Source organism: Mirounga leonina, unplaced genomic scaffold (genome assembly GCF_011800145.1).
Source record: "Mirounga leonina isolate KUSES-001 unplaced genomic scaffold, KU_Mleo_1.0 Mir_55, whole genome shotgun sequence".
NCBI lineage: Eukaryota > Metazoa > Chordata > Mammalia > Carnivora > Phocidae > Mirounga > Mirounga leonina.
Genome location: NW_023270816.1, coordinates 3,136,888 through 3,153,876, shown reverse-complemented (window position 1 = coordinate 3,153,876; position 16,989 = coordinate 3,136,888). Strand labels below are relative to the sequence as shown.

The following is a 16,989-nucleotide window of genomic DNA, read 5'->3' as shown; positions in this document are numbered from 1 at the left end:
GCAGCGCGTGGGGGCCTCCGGCTCTCTGCCGTTCCCTCTGCGGCTCGCCAGCCTGTGTCTGCACCTGAGATGTCCCCTGGACCCCGGGTGAGTGTCTCAACTTCTCTGTGCTCATGCTTTCTTATTTATTGAACGACGGTTCCAACGGTACCCACTCGGTAGAGGGGCTGTGAGAATCAACTGGATGAACAAAAGCCATCTCTCCAACCTTATTTTCATGATCGGGTATTGTGCTTCCTGATTGGTCCCCTCAGGAAAATTTAACCCCACAGGTGTGCTGACTACGTGGATATGTGCACGTGTGTACGAGGCTCGGTTTACACTGGGGCGAGGTTTGTTTCGCCATGGCCCGCCCCCCCGAGGGAGCAGCCAGCTTCAGGACCCACGGCAGGGGACCCAGGGGGATATGTTTTTACCCCAAAGTGACTCACACCGAGAAGAACTCCGTGAGCACGGCGAGTCCCGGGGCTGGTCAGTGGGAGGGGAAGAGAGAACAAGCTCACGTGTGTGGCCGCGGGGGGATTTCAAGGGACTGCGGTGGGAGCCGCGCCTCCTGTGATCGTTGGCCTGGTGGCCGCCAATCGCTGGGGCCGTGGCTCACGCTGACTCCTGTGGCAGCCCCTGCTTCGGTCACCGGCCACCCTTGGAGGTCAGGCCGGCACCACCGTGGGGGAGGCTAGGCGCCTCCTCCAGGGCAGATCTCCAAGGCTCCTCCTCCCCGCTCCATTCCGTCGGGGTCCTGGCTTACTCTTCTTGCTCCTAAGCTCAGCAGCTGAGGTCCCTGCGGTCTTAAGGCCAAGCCTCGGGAATTAGCAGAGTGACAGGTGTGCTGGAAATGAAGCACCCCAACACACTGGGACATAGGGACAAAAGTCACCATTATCCTAACATATGCTGGAACATTTTATTAAAAGTGGTGGCCAGGGATGCCTGGGTGGCTCAGTGGGTTAAGCGTCTGCCTTCGGCTCAGGTTATGATCCCGGGGTCCTGGGATCCAGCCCCGCCCGCATCACGCTCCTCTGCCCTCCCCCCTCCCCCCGCTTGTGCTCTTTCTTTCTCTCTCTCTCTAACAAATAAAGAAAGAAAATCTTTAAAATATACATAAAAGAAGTGGCCAATCAACTTGGTCAAACTGATTGAAGAGGTGTGTGTGTGTGTATGTATAACTGTGTGGGTATGTGTGTATGTGCATGTGTGTTATGTATGTGTGTTGTGTGTGTGTGCGTGTAACGAGTGGCGTGTGTGGATGTGCGTGTGGTGTGTGTGTTTATGTGAATATGTGTGCGCATGTGTTTGTGTGTGGGTGCATGCGTGTATTTGTGTGTGTGTAAAATCACAGAATTCGCTCCTCCTCCCCGAGGCTGTGCTTGCGTGGCTGCCTCTCAGAATGTTTGGAAGAGCCCGCGTCTGTCAACATCACCCTGGGGAGCAGTTTCCTGGGCTCTCCCCTCCCTGCTGCTCTGGAATCTCTGAAGTGAGCCCAGAAATCTGAAATTTAATGAACATTCCAAGGGAATCCTTTTGCAAAATGAAGTCTACAACCATTGGCTGATAGGCACATCGTTCCAGCCTGTTGTCACGTGGGATTGTCTCCTGTGTGTCCTCACACAGTCTTCTCTCTGTGCATGTCTGTCTCTGCGTCTCTTCTCTTCCTACAAGGACATCGGTCACATGGATGAAAACCCTCGCTAAAGACCTCATCTTAACTTAATTGCTTCTGCAAATCAGGTCACTTCACAGGTACAGGAGGGTGAGGACCTCAGTGAATCTTTTGGGGGTACAAAATTCAACTCATAATAATGTCCAAACAATCCTCACCTTGTCCCAAATAGTTGAGTGACAGCATTAAATCAAATTGTTTGATATGGGGGCACCTGGGTGGCTCAGTCGGTTAAGCGTCTGCCTTCAGCTCAGGTCGTGGTCCCGGGGTCCTGGGATCGAGCCCCTCATTGGGCTCCTTGCTCTGCGGGAGGCCTGCTTCTCCCTCTCCCTCTGCTGTTCCCCCTGCTTGTGTTCCTTCTCTCTCTCTGTCAAATAAATAAATAAAATCTTTAGAGAAAGAAAAAAAAATGTTTGATATGTCACACAGAAAATAATTTGCTTGTCATTGATTCCATAAATACTTCAGAACCCACATATATCCGTGTGCACCTTTTGGAGAGTCACATTAAGGATCTTGTATCCTTAATGCACTTCAAGTTTCAGAGGCCAGATAAGAGACAAAATTGTCAAGCAAGTGACAGGGGTTTGCCCCTCCAGGGGAGGAGACCACCCCACCAGGAGCAGCAGTCCCAGATGTCAACCCCCACCATGGTTCAGGGCCGCCAAGAAAGGCATGACTCACACAGGTCCTGAATGGACAATGCTTTACTCCAGTGAAGGAGACACAGCAAGACCGGCCTCAGCGTGGGCCTTGCCAGCAGCTGATGTGGGGCCATGGTCTGTGCGTACCTGCTCATGCTGCAGATAGACACCCAACACAACCCCTGCGGGTCTGTCTGAAATACGGAAAACCGGAGCATGCCCGAGGGCCAATGGTGCACACGTCTATGCAGGACAAAGGAATACACAATGGGTCTGAACCAGGGGAGGTTACTCCCAAACAAAGAGATCTGCCTCACCCAGGCCGTGAGGGCTCCTTTACCAACAAAAAATTCAGTATGGAAAGGGGTCGTGCATGACTCAAGAAGTGAGATGGAGCCCTAAGAGATTTCCAGAATCGCTTATGGCATCTTGAAGGCTGATAGGTAGAACCTGGGATGGGAAGAAGTTCAAAGGAAAGAGCCTGAGACCGTGGCCATTAACTGGCTAAGCCGGGTGAGCGCAAACAGCTAGAAAAGCTGTGCCCTGAGGGTTAGTGGGAGCAGGACAGGAGGGGCTTTGGGCTCCCGCTAGGAGTTCGGGGGCAAGGCGGGAACAAGGTGAGGATTGTTTGGACATTACTATGAGTTGAATTTTGTACCCCCAAAAGATTCACTGAGGTCCTCACCCTTCTGTACCTGTGAAGTGACCTGATTTGCAGAAGCAATTAAGTTAAGATGAGATCTTTAGCAAGGGCTTTCATCCATGTGACTGATGTCCCTGTAAGAAGAGAAGAGACAAGGGTCGTCTGGGTGGCTCAGTCGGTTAAGCGTCTGCCTTCGGCTCAGGTCATGATCTCAGGGTCCTGGGATTGAGTCCTGCATCGGGCTCCCTGCTCAGCGGGGAGTCTGCTTCTCCATCTTCCTCTGTGATCACTTTCACTCTCTCTCAAATAAATAGATAAAATCTAAAAAAAAAAAAAAGAAGAAGAAGAGAAGAGACGCAGAGACAGACATGCACAGAGGGAAGACCATGTGAGGACACACAGGGGACAATACCATGTGATGACAGGTTGGAGAGATTGCCTACCAGCCAAGGACACCAAGGATGGCAGTAACTAGAAGCCAAGAGAGGCACAGGACAGATTCTCGCCTGAAGGCCTCAAGAGAGCATGCCCTGAGGACACCTTGATGCTGGTCTCCTGGCCTCCAGAACTGGGAGAGAATACATTTCTGCTGGGTCTGCCACCCGGTCTGCAGCGCTTGGTGACGGTGGCCCTGGGAGAGGGACACAGAAATGTCGGTGGAGTTCATCCCTTTGAAACGGGGCTATCCTCACGCTGTGTGCACGTCGCGTGACCTGGGGACGCTGTCCTGCATCTGGGTAGCCCAAAGGCTTCAGTCCACCGTGCTTCCGTTTTATGCTTTCCTGCTCACATTCTCTTTCTCAGTCTCTACGAAGATATAATTAAACCTCTCATTGAATATATCTTAAGGAAAGCACATTTGTGAAAGACCTATGTTCAACTTAAAAGAAAACAGCATAAAATACCTTTATAATTGGCGGCAAACGGCCGCTGTGTCTGCAGGCTTGGCCCGCAGCCGTTGGGGGGCAGCCAGCCTGCACCTCCCCACACGGCTCTGCAGCCCCTGGGAAGTTCCGAACGAGGGGCCCAAGCCACTAGGGACCACCGCCTCCGGTGAGGCAGCAGGATTTGTTGTCAACATGCAAGCAGTGCTAGACGGCCCCAAGAGCAGACCACGACGGCGCTTAGAGCACCAGCAAAGCAGACACAGAATTAAAAAACAAATCCGATATGTGATCTTTCCAAAGGAAAGCAGTTAGCAGGCACGGCTGACGGCTTTGCAGGACGTCATTGTGCTTGGCTTGTAGTTGAGCATGATTCTTCTCTAGTGACAGGGCTGGCAGCCAGCACCGCGGGCCTTCTTCCCACGTGGCCCTGCCCCGTGGGCTCGCCTGTCTGTACCACTGTCCTGGTGGCGGGCTTCCTCCGCTGCTCGGGCAGGGGGCAGGGAAGATGCTTGTCCCTGTTTGCACAGCATGGTTCTGCCATGTGCTATCTCCCTCCCGCCTATGTATACTTTGATTTAATTCTAAATATGCAGACGGAGGGCTCTTTCCCAGCAGGGGCAGGCCCACCGCTGACCTTCAGTGAACTTCAGCCAGACGGAGGTCGGCATGTGTAAATGGAGGAAAGACAGCGCGGCAGGTAAGAGTCCGACTTCACGGATTCTGACCCTGATCCACCCGATCTTGAGAATATATTACCACCTGAGGAAACCCTTCCTGCCTGTTTCCTCATCTGTCAGCGAGGCCGAGAATAGCACCTGCCCCATAGAGTTTCTGTGATTAAATGGGCTACTGGATACACAGTGCCTGTCACACGGTAAGTACTCAGTGAATATTAGCTAGAATTATTATTAAAACTCCCAGGAGACCCTGTCACCATCTGGACTGAGGAGGGAGGGCAGTTCCTAGGAAAGGGTGCTAATGACTCCAGGACGGGGCAGCTGGCCAGGGCATGCCCTGCAGAGGATCAAGCGTGGCAACAGGGTGAGCCGTGTCGTGGAGCGGTACTGCCCACGATTGGTGTGCAAGCTGTGGCCAAAGTGGGAGACGGAGTGCAGGACTCAGGGGCCGCTGCGGATGGGCGAAGTCACCTCCCGCTCCCAGACGCAGCTGCATTGTCCTTGGAAAACGGAATCCATATGGAGACTATGAGAGGGTGACTGTAAAAACGTCTGCCGGCTCTTTGACCCTTGCCTGAGTCATCCAAAGATAAGACTGTGTGGGTTGATCGTGTGGGAAATGGGTTCAGAGACATTTACATCAAAAACACTTGCTTCTAGAGAATCAAAGAAACCCTCCTCCTTAGTGTTGGCATCTTTGGCGTGTCTTTTTTTGAGAAAGTGAGTCATGAGTGTGAGGCAGCTCTGTGACCCACTGTGGGTCATCACGACCCCTCGGCACAGACCCCCTTCCTCCACTGGAATGCTTTAAAGCCTGCAGACACTCAAAGAGAGCAAAGCTTCTCTGCCTTGGAAACGGAGTAAATCCAGACTGCTGCACTTGGCCCGGGGCCGAGGAGAGGGAAAAGGTCGGCTGCAAGTTCAGCCTTGTTCTAAGCACTGGAAATGCCTGAGCGCCTCAATTTTCAAGTCCACCCATGTACAGATAAAGAAAGTGAGGCTCAGAGAGGTTACTTAGTTTGCCAAGGTCGCACGGTCGATGGCAGAGCTGGGCGCGGCCGGCAGGTGATGCTGATGCTTTGTCCACCGACTTGGCCCACTTGTGAATGCCTGCCCTTCCCATCTCCCTCCTGAGGCTGCTTCCTCCAGTCCCACTCAGGACTTGTGCAGGCCAGCCACACTGGGACAGTTGTGGAGCTGGGGTCTGGGCACGTCGCCAGGCTGGACTTACATGCTTGGACTTCCAGCCCCACATGTCTTTAGCATGGATACCTGGGAGTCCTCTCTCAGCGCTCAGGCTTAGGATGAGGCCACCCTGTTTTGCTGCACAAGCTCTCTTGCCAATGTGCTATGATTCCAGGGGCCAAGGATGCAGAGGGTCCCAAGCAGGACTGCAAACCAGTTGCCCACAGTGACAACCTGCATATAAACCACACCTGATCGCCTCCTGTCCCTTTCCTGAATAACCTTCTACCTCCCTCGTCTGTGCTTCCTGGGACCCCCTCTCAAAGCCACCCACACAAGGATAAATAAGTGCCTTCTCCAAGAAGCCTTCCCTGACTGCGGAGGTTAATAGCACATGGCTGGGCCACAGTGCCCAGAGGTTGGTCAAACACTAGAGTAGCTATTGCTGCAAAGGTGTTTCTTAGATGTGATTAATATTTTGTAATCAGTAGACCCCTAGTAAAGCCGATTACCCTCCATAACGTGATGGGCCTCCTCTAACAAGCCGAAGGCCCCAAGAGCAAAGACTGGGGCCCCATAAGAAACAACCCTGCCTCAAGACTGTAACACAGAGACCCTGCCTGAGTTTCCAGCCTGCCAGTCCATCCTGCCAATTTCAGACCTGCCACCCACATAATCCTGCGAGCCAGTTCCTTAAGATAATCTGTACGTATGTATATATACATCCTCTTGGTTTCGTTTCAAACTCTCCCAAACATGGCTCAGCTGGTTAAGCATCCGACTCTGGATTTCGGCTCAGCTCGTGATCTCAGGGTTGTGGGATCGAGCCCCGCGTCGGGCTCCGTGCTCAGCAGAGAGCCTGCTTCTCCCTCTCCCTCTCTCTCTACCCCTCCCCCTGCCTGTGCTCTCTCTTTAAAATAAATAAATAAATCCTCACAAACAGTACAAAGCCAACTCCCCCAAACAGTGAATTTTGCTACTTTCTCTCTGCTACCGCAACACTCACACTTCTATTTGTGATTCACCTAATGTGCTCTTTTTGCTTTATGATAATATTTAATTTGGGTTTCCCTCTTTCCTGTGATTTCAGTAATCCACTGACAGGTGTGAGCTGAGCCCCTTGAGGGTAGAGGTTGTCATGCTCAGCTTTATCTCTGTGGCCCGCCACAGGACCTAAGCCACAGAAGGCACTCTATAAACGCCTCCACGAACAGAGGAGAGACCGGGGCATTATTTGTTGTATGAAGAAAGAAGAATCCTGGCAAGGGAGCAGAATGATCTCAAAGTGACTGCTGCCTTGTGTCCAAGTTTGGATCCCTGTGGACGGGCTGGATGGCTTGTGGCAGCTTTCTTCATCATCAACACTACCTTTTCTTTCTTTCTTTCTTTCTTTCTTTCTTTCTTTCTTTCTTTCTTTCTTTCTTTCTTTCTTTCTTTCTTTCTTTCTTTCTTTCTTTCTTCCTTCCTTCCTTCCTTCCTTCCTTCCTTCCTTCCTTCCTTCCTTCCTTCCTTTCTTCTTTCTTTCTTTCTTTCTTTCTTTCTTTCTTTCTTTCTTTGTTTCTTTGTTTCTTTTTCTTTCTTTCTTTCTTTCTTTCTTCTTTCTTTCTTTCCTTATTCATTCATTCACATGTGCCACTCTCAGCTTTAAAACATCGTTCGTGGTTAGCAAAGCACATGTTTCTGAAGAAACCGCACATTCGGTAATTAAGCTGTTGTGTTACCCATCGGCTTAGCCAGGAGCTCCCAACGAGGATGGTGGTCTGATCAATGGGCAAGCAGAAAGTGTTGGGGAACACAGTTGAGATTTTGTTTGGTGTCAGCTTCAACTATTTATGAATGGCCGGAGACATGAATCATGCCCCTCCTCTTTTCACTGGACACATCTTAATTAGGAAGAAAACAAGGCAGGCAGGCTCATTCTGGGACTTGGTGTGTGTGAGGCAATTTTCTAGTCTCAACTTGACTGTGTTAGAATATCTTCCCTCAGGTTCCCAAACTCACTGCTCTGAAAGCCTCCAGGGAAGTACCTCTCCACCTGGTCTTTGCCCCTCAACTCCTTAAAAGAATGCACTTTTCATTCCAGTAGAGAAAGCATTTGAGATTTTTTTTTCCCCTCGTGAATTGAATTTGTCTTGGACCCTGAAGTCAGAGCTAACATCCTTTATTCACATTATCCTCTCATAACCAGATGTGAGATTTTTTGACACAGATTTCTCTTGACAACTGGACAACTATGTTGTAGAAGAGAAAACCAAAGTACAAAATAATTGTGCCTGAAAACTGACTTATGTTCAATTCCTGGGCCATCCCGGCCATTTGCTCTTCTCCAAAGATGTTCATTAACAATAGCCATTCTTGAATATTTATTACATGCCAGGTCCTGTTCTGGTGCCTTACAGGATAGCCAATTTACACGCTCAACCAATTTGTTGTCGTCAGACTGGGAATCAGAGGCACAGGGAAGTAACTTTCATGGAGCCCTCTCTCCCCCTCTCCCCCTCTCCCGAAATGCCACCGACTGCAAAGGCCACCACTCTAGTTCTCAGTTCTCCCTTTGGAATTTTTGGCTTACATCTCCAGCTGCTTGTGAGGTGCCTCCACCTGGATGTCCTAAGGCACCTTCAAATCGACCTTTCCCAGCCTGAGCACATCATCTCTCTGTGCACTCCTGTGGCTTTGCTGGGGCCCCTGCCTCAGTGAGTGGTCATTCTGCCCACTGGGTGCTCACACCAGAAACCAGGGCACCACCTCTGCCTCCTCTCCCTACCTCCTTCCTAACATGCAAGCAATTCACCACTTGCTTTGCCCTCCTCCTAACTGTCCCTAGAATGCCTCCTTCTTACTATGCTAACCATCACTTGCTGAATCCAAGGCACCATCCTGGCAGTTTCCACTCTTTCCTGTGTGCTGGGGCCATTTTCTTTTTCTTTTTCTTTTCAGAATTTTTAACTTTATTATCAGCTACTGAGCTATGAGATACAAACCAATCAAAAACATTTAAGTTGCTTGAAACAGGTGTGTATATTTACACTACACAAAAGCCAGAGTCCTATCTTCTGATCCCAAAGCCATCCCTCTGGGGAAGGATGGCCTCAGCTAGGGGGTAAAGGAACACCGTTAAGTTACAATAGTAAGAGTCTCATCCACCTAGAAAAGTAGTCAACAACTGCAGCCACATTTTTTATGGGCACCCAAAACTTATGTGAAATCAGTTTTTAAAGGTTCTCTTAATCATGAAGTTTTCAAATGAAAACAGGAACCCCACTTCCCCTGTAGGCATTCCAGCTCACTACCCAAGAAACTTGAGTACTTCTGTTAAGGCAACTGGAAGCCCACCCTAGCCTTGGTGACTTCTGCCCAGTGTGTGACCTGTCCTTCGTTCACCAGTAAATGCAGTCCAACAGAACATGCCCTGGGGGAAACAGGAGTTTATGCAGTGCTGCCCTCTGGCAAGAGGGGAGCACAGCACTCAAAGCAAAAGGCCACGGAGGGCTCCCTGAGAATCCAGTAGATCCAAGAGAAGCCTTCAACTTTCCCAATACACTCTGCAACTGGATCCAGGTAGAACAGTGCCTGCAGCGAGTAGTGTATAAACCCAATGAGAGCACCCAGCTTCCAAGAACTGTTAAAGGGGCTTCCAGAGTCCGTCTCTCCCATTCATGGCACACCTTTGCTCACTACAAACCCCTCTGGACAGAGGGGTTTGTTTCTAACTCTAGAACTTCAGCACAGGGCTGAGAGACTTCATGAAGTATTCTTCTCCGTGTCCAGCCATCTTTGGCAGCTCTCCTCATAATGCTTTCACCTTCCCACTCCCCTGTAGAGGAACAGAAGGACAGGTGATGGGAGAACCTGGGCTCACACTCAAGGGAGATGGACAAGCTCGGCTGCCCGGGGTCAGCTGCTCTGGCCTCATAGTCTCTAATCATTAGTTTCTTAGGAGCAACAGAGAACTGGAAAGCAGCAGAATTTAGAGCAGAAAGAGAACCCAGAGGAAGAGTGTGCTCAGTGATGGTTAAGTGATGAAAACGAATTTCATGGAGATTCTTTGTTACAAGGAGAAAAAGCTCAGTCTCAAATCTCAGAGCCTGGAGGTTGCCTGGTTGAAGAGAACTAGGTTTTCTTTTTCAACTCTTCAAATCTCCGGGAAAGATCATCAAAGTCAATGTCCTCAGATGCTGAGGCGTTGGCACCAGCAGATGCAGTTGGTAGTGTGTCTGGTACAGCTCCGGTAGTACAAAGTTGTGTAGGTACCCACAGGTCGGGAAGGGGGCTTTGCAGAGGCTTCCGGCTTGGGCCCAGGGCCAACAATCTGTGCAGAAGAGACATTCTTATCAGCATTAAGGTCATCAACAGATTCATACGATGGGGGAGTTGCTGGTATCTGAGGTGGGTGAATATTGGGAAAAGCCTGGTAAGTCCCCACTGGCAATCCATTGAAATCCGATGGTCCCTTTGGAAGTGGATAGGAGAAAGGAGTACTTGGAGAGGGCATGGGCATGGGCATGGGCATAGGCACTGGCACTGTTCCATCAGGTCCCCCAACTGGTGTTGCGAAACCACCCCCTCCTCCTCTTCCAGGACCCCCTTTCTTCACATCATCTGTGAATCCAACATCAATGAGATCTGTCTCTACTCCAGGAGGAGCTTCTGCCATGACCACAGGGTCAGGCTCATAGGGCACATTGTAGTTCTTAGCAATTTCAATCAGGTATCTCTCCACCAGGATTTTGGGTGGGGCTTCCACACTCAGTTTGTGCATTAGCCTGTCATTCACAGTTCCAATCTGGTTGGTCCTACATAACTTGCCGTATTCCTTGCTATACTTGGCACAGAGCTGATCAGCAACTATTTTCAACTCAGCCACTTCTGACTGGAGCCGAGGAGCAGCCCATATCAGCGTAGACACGGATTCAGCCAGACCAGAATCTAGTTCCTTCATAGACTGGATGAGACCAAACCGAGCCAGCAGCAGATCACAATACAGCTCCAGAATTTCCATGGCCTCCACAAGGTAGTCTTCTCGGATAATATGCTCCACTCGGATCCGAGCTCGTTCATCCTTCCCAGCAGCCAGATAGTCAGCAATCTCTTTCCTTGCTTTCTGGGCCAGTTCCGTTTTTTTTTTCTCCAATAGTTTAAGACGGTTTATGACTAATCGCAAATTGACTCGTAAACGCTCAGCTTTAAATCCAGAGCCCAGCATGCTGTGCTGTTCCTCCTGGCTGAATCCAGGCATGAAAACGGGTGAAAGGAACTTGGCACTTAAAGCTCAGCACCCAAAATGGCGGCTCCCTCAGCCCATTTTCTTTTTCAATTTTTTTTTTTTTTTTTTTGCGAGGGGGAGAGAGAAAGTGCAAGTGTGCAAGTGTGCAAGTGAGGGAGAGGGGCAAAGAGAGGGAAAGAGAGAATCCATGCCCAGCGCAGAGCCCAACACAGGGTCAGCCTCATGACCCTAAGATCATGACCTCAGCCGAAATCAAGAGTCGGAGTCTCAACAGGGCCATTCTTTTTTAATATACAAATAATAGACATGTATTTGTCTATTGCTGCATAACAAATCATCCCCAAATCTAGCAGTTGAAAACAACAAAAATCATTTCATAGCTTCTGAGGGTCAGAAGTCCTGAAGCAGTTTAGCTGGGTGGATATCAGTCCCTTGCCATGTGGGTCTCTCCATAGGGCAGTTCACAGCATGGCAACTTATTCCTCTTCTCTCAATGAGAGAGACAGAGACAGAGACCAAGAAACTGAGATGGAAGCCACAGTCGTTTTATACCCTAATCTCAGAAATGACCTCCTTTTACTTTTGCTGTGTTCTTTTCATTAGAAGTAACTCACTAAATGCAGCCCGCACTCAAAGGGAAGGGGTAGAACCAGGGTGTGAATATCATGGGACACAGTCACTGGGCCATCTTGGGGCCTACCCACCTCCCCACACCTTTACTTGATACACTTCACTGAACACCCACCGACTTTAGGATGTAGTTCCAATGTGATGTACAAAGCTCTGAGATGGGAACCCTGCTCACCTTCCCACACACCTTCTGCTCCTTCATGTGAACACACCAGCCACACTGACTCGCCAAGCTCTGTAGAGGGATGCTTCCATGGACTCAGCACCAGGGAAATCATCCAAAGTCATGAGACAAACAAGAACATTCTTCTTCATCCTCAGGATTGAGTGGCCACTTATGTGGTTATTTTAATCCAACTTTGTTTAATGATTGCAAAAGTTGTTTTTTTTTTTACCTTATGAAAAATATAATGAATTTTAAATGCCTTGCTAATCTTAAGAAAGGTATGAAATTTCCTTCGTTACAACTTTTACACTTAATCTCAGTTACTAAGGAGTCATGTTTAGAAAAAGCCATTATAGAAAATGTGTTTATAGGGACGCCTGGGTGGCTCAGTCAGTTAAGTGTCTGTCTTTGGCTCCAGTCATGATCCCAGGGTCCATCAGGCTCATCAGGAAGCATGCTTCTCCCTCTCCCTCTGCCAATTCCCCAGCTTGTTCTCTCTTGCTTTTTCAAATAAATAAATAAAATCTTAAAAAAACAAAAAAGTAAGTGTGCTTATTGTGTATAGCTTCCCATACTGAAATGGTATTGTTCTTTTCTCAGTGTTTAAACACTTTCCCCGAAGATCCAGGGGATGTTAATTTAAGTCTCTTTCTCCTCTCTGCCTTTTTTTTTTTTTCAGTCACTAAGATGAATATCATCATGGGAGTTCAGTGTTCTCATTCCAGGCACATTGCACTTTCTTCCTTCATAGATGGCAGAGAAGTGGGTGTGTAGGCAGCATGCAGAGAACAAAGCGAACCATTTCAAGCCCCAATTCCCTGTGGCTAGCCCCACCCACAATAAATTGAGCAGTAAATTAAGTGAGATAGGGAGTGGAAATCGTCTGTTTTATTGCAGGGATCTACAGAAGTTTACCAGGCAGCAAGACTCAGAGGCATGACTTGCTCATGGGGGGTGATGGTCAGCGTAAGGTTTGCCAGTCAGCACACGTCTTGGTCCACTTCTGGGGCTGCATTTCCAGAAGTTGGCCTCTGGTTCCGATCTGTGCCTCCCACCCTGATAAATTTGGCTTATGCTCCTTGAGGTTCTGAGGTCAGAGGGGTTATTGCAACACCACATAGTGAAAGGTACACTGTTGGAAGGTGAAGGGAAAGTGGGGACTGAGGCCCAGTTCCTATTCTCAAGGAACTTAGAGACAATAGGTGAGGGACCCTTGGTATCTGCTAGCCCCTAAATGATACAGTAGGTCCTCAAATGAAATTTCCAAGGTCCTCTTTTGCTCTTTCCTAAAGAACTTCCAGTGCTTCTGCAACTTACAACAGTGGCTTGTGACTTCTACCATTCCTTCCACCCCAGCTTCCAAAACCTCAGCGCCAGCATATCAGGATATGTCTGCTTAGGTTTAAATAGGGTGTTACTAATCTTTCCCCTAATCTCTGTCAGCTTCTTCTTTTCTTTCCCTAGGTACTGTTTGTTCTAGAACTCAGAAAACTGCTCGTCTTTTTGTCTAATATCATAGTTTATAATTTCCCAAGCCCTTTTCGGAGCTGTCAAATGTCTCTGTGTGTCAAACAAATCTCTTAGAAAGAGTGATCATGCTCACATCACATGCAGTGCTGGGCTGGGGTCCCTCAAGCATTTGGTTCACTTTAGTAGAGTGGAGTCCTAAAACCCATTTTACCTGAGCTGAAACAAAACTGGGAAGCAAAACTCCTAACTCCTCCAACCACACCCAGTTCAGTCCTAAACTGTCATGGTTTTAAGTCAAACTCAATGGAGCAATAGAGGTTGTCTAGTAAAATGACTGATTTGAAACTAAAGGCCTTGGCTTTGGAGCTATCCAGGGCAGAGTTTAAATTCTGCCTTTGCTTCTGTAAAGTAAGTGATCTTGTGTGAGTTATTTCTTTAGGAGGCATTTTCTTCCTCTGTAATACAAAGATAGTACTGAATTTACTGCAGAATTGTGAGGATAATCTGTTAAAATGCTAGCAGAGTGCTAAGAACAGCACCTGCCATACGTAAGTGCTCATAAGTTACTATCTTTCGTGTTCAGGGGTTGCCCAGACCCCCTCAGGACCTGGACCACACTCAGCACCTCTCTATCTTTCCTGAGCCCATCAACGTCTCATTCCCTCACGGTGCAGCTCAGCTTATTGGCAGGGGGGGCGAAGTTAATAAAAACCAAAGGTGTGAATAACAAGAAGCTGGACTCAGTGATGTCAACCCAAGGATATTTTATGCTACAAAGTATGCTTTTAAGTAAAATATTAAATGCTCTTAGTGAAAATTCAAGTAATAAGGCAACAGAGTGATCATGCTCTCATTTTTAAAAGGAGCGACCATAAACACCATTTTCAGGATTTTGCTTATCGCAGGCCAACCAATCGGGAGGAAACATCTAGGTAATTTCAAAGGCTTTGGTCTGGTTCTTAAGTTGGGCAGATGTTCCTTGTGTAATTATATTTTATAACTAACATAGACATTGAATACCTTATTTTGTGTTAATGAAGTATTACTTCAAATATCTGCGGCACAAACCAAATCATCCAGTGACTTGTTGGTCATATGACAAGTTTTAGACCTCAGTTTCTGCTCATATTTACCTTCATTTTTCCAGTCTTATTTCCCGTGGGACTTCTCAGCATCTGGATGGTCACCAGGCGGATCATGAGCCAGACCATCGTGACTCTGTGAACTCTTTTGGTTGGAAAGTATCCCCCCTTCCCTCCAGCTAGCACCCCTTTTCTCTGCCCAGTTCCCCACAAATCGAAGGCCCTCCTGACTGTTGGGAGAAAAATTCTCTGAGCAGATCTCTTGTTAAGAGACTCTCCTGTTATGCCCCAAGCCTTACCCCCCACTTCTGGGAAGGATGACTTTCACAAGGCTCCATAGTTGGAGCGACCCCTGCACCCTTTTGTAGGAGTGGGGGCTTCACAGCTTGTCCGAGCCAAAAGCCCTGGCTGGGCTGGTGTGCGGGACCCACTTGCCTCCTTACCTCTGCCCCTGGTCAGTTTTGTGGACTCGCTTTCTCTCTGCTTCCATTTTTCTTTCCTTGAATGAGTCGTGATCATGTTAGCAGACTCTCTGGGGCCATGAGACTCATACTTAATGAAATCCACTGGAAATGCAAACCACAAATATCCACAGAAGCACATGGGGATGGACAGCCGAAGATTTCATGGCCAGCCACCCCCGCTGCCCCACTTCCACCCCGGGATTATGTCAGTTTGACACCTGCCGTCGAGAGAGCTGGGGCCACAGTTCATCACAGTCACTTGCAAGACTGGATCAGGATCGTTCCCAGCTGCTGGCTCAGGCAGAAGTTAATACTTACCGTGTGAGCCCTTTCCAAACAAAGCAGGTGGGACTCAGCTCTCCTAAAGGCTGCTGGTGAAGGTGTATGCAACCCTCTCCTGTGAATAACTCAGCAACTGGCAAATGCTGAAGTTCCCGACTGGGTTCTGGGACCAACGAATTAGGAACATGATTCAATTAACAGAACCCTCTCTGTCCGTGGAGAAAACCTGAAAAGGGAGAGTTGAGTTCCATGCATTGAGAGGGTTCTTGGGGCAGAGCCGGGGTCATCCTGCCTGTAGTCTCCTCCCAGGAGGCCATAAACGGGGGCACCCCATATTTCACAGGGGTGTTCTGCAGCTGGCTCTGAGCCCTCTGGAGGCACCTGGAGCAGGAGGTGGTTCTATGTGACTCTGAAATAGCCCAGGTCACATGACCACCTTCACCCCATGCACATCCCCCACCCATGCAGCCCCACCCATCGGGCATTGGTGTTACCTTTCTTTGTCCCACTCGCTCTTACCTGGCCCCTCTCAAAGCTACCCTTGGGGGTCTTATACCCTCTTTTCCCTGGAGAGAAGCAACATGGGGAGTGTATGTGACAGGGGCCAGGTGTGGGCCTCAGGTGATGGTCCCTGGGCTTCCCTCCTCCCCCACCCACTCAGCCTTGGATACCTGGAGGAGGATGGTTGGAAGCCTATGACTTCACAGGAAATCGCTCCTGCCTGCAGAGTGTTTTCTAATCCCTTGATTTTGAACTAGAAGTCTTATTGTGATGAGTGAGGATTTCCAAACAGAAGCTTCTCCGTCGGCAGCAAAGAGATACCCACAATCACAAGCCCCACTCTTGAACTCATCCCTGAAGATGAACACATGCAAGTAGGTAACATGGCAATAAGATCAGATAGGTAAGAGCAGTTTCAAAACGCTTGTCTGGAGATTCAATGACAAGAGGCCAAAATACTTAAGTAGTTTTTCTGTGTTGTTCTGTCTCTGCTTCCCTGAGCCTGGAATGCTCCAGATTAACTCTGAGAAGTAGACAGGCCTCCACTTCAGTCTTCAACCTATGGCCTACAGGAAATTTTGATACAGAGAGAGGGAAATGGAGAGAGAGAGGTGGAAAGAGGGACAGAGAGAGGAAGAAAGAGAGAGACAAAGCAACATAGAGAGACAGAGACAGACAGACAGACAGAGGCTATGTTGCTGACTTTGGGCCCCTAGTTACAGGTCAAAGGGTTCAGCCCTTCGGCGTACAGTTAAGGAGTGACGCTCCACCAAGGCAAGCCCTTGCCTATCGGCCCACAGTGTGTCTGTGACCTCAGCCCTCTGACTCCCACACTTCCGTTTTGCTCATCATGATCATTCCTGCAGGGCAGGCAGGCTGAGGGATTTAGCCTCTCTGTAAGTCAGCTGATCTTCCAGTGACACCCAGGGCCATCCTGGGGCCGTTTTCGGTGTCGGAGCTCTGGCCTGTGGGAAGCCTGTGGAGATCGCCAGGTGGCCTCCTTGGGGTTGAAATGGCCAGTGGGGGCGTTGCTGGAGATGCCAGGGAGAAGCAAGTCACCCGAGGAGGGCTGGTGCGCAGCTGTGGGATTGCTGAAGAAGCCTCTGAGTGAGGAGGGCCGAGCAACCAGCCCAGCTTCCAGAAAGCACATGCCAGGTTCCTCTGCAGCATGTGACCCGTCAGAGAACAATCCATCTCTGGGGTTATAAGAAAGTAAAATAGCATGTGCATGAAGAGGCATGCACAGAAATGCAGCAATTTGCTGAGATGGGAGGGTCCCGTGAAATGTGGGTAATTATATGAAAGTTTATGATAGAAATAATAATGTTTTATTGAGCACTTGCTGCATATTAGCAACTCCCTAAGCCATTGACATGTTTTATCCCAGAGCCTCATAAAAACGCCCAAGAGGCGAGAATTCTTACCACATTCATTTGATGGGTGGGGAAGCTGAGGCTAAGTGAGTTGTTTG

General features: G+C 49.0%; 1 pseudogene across 1 annotated transcript; it reads right to left on the bottom strand.

The window, feature by feature from the left end:
- Positions 1-9,757: 9,757 nt before the first annotated feature.
- On the bottom strand, positions 9,758-10,992 carry LOC118001983 (annotated as a pseudogene). The gene has a single exon (XR_004676902.1). The product of XR_004676902.1 is annotated as an IST1 homolog (transcript).
- Between the last annotated feature and the right edge of the window lie 5,997 nt (positions 10,993-16,989).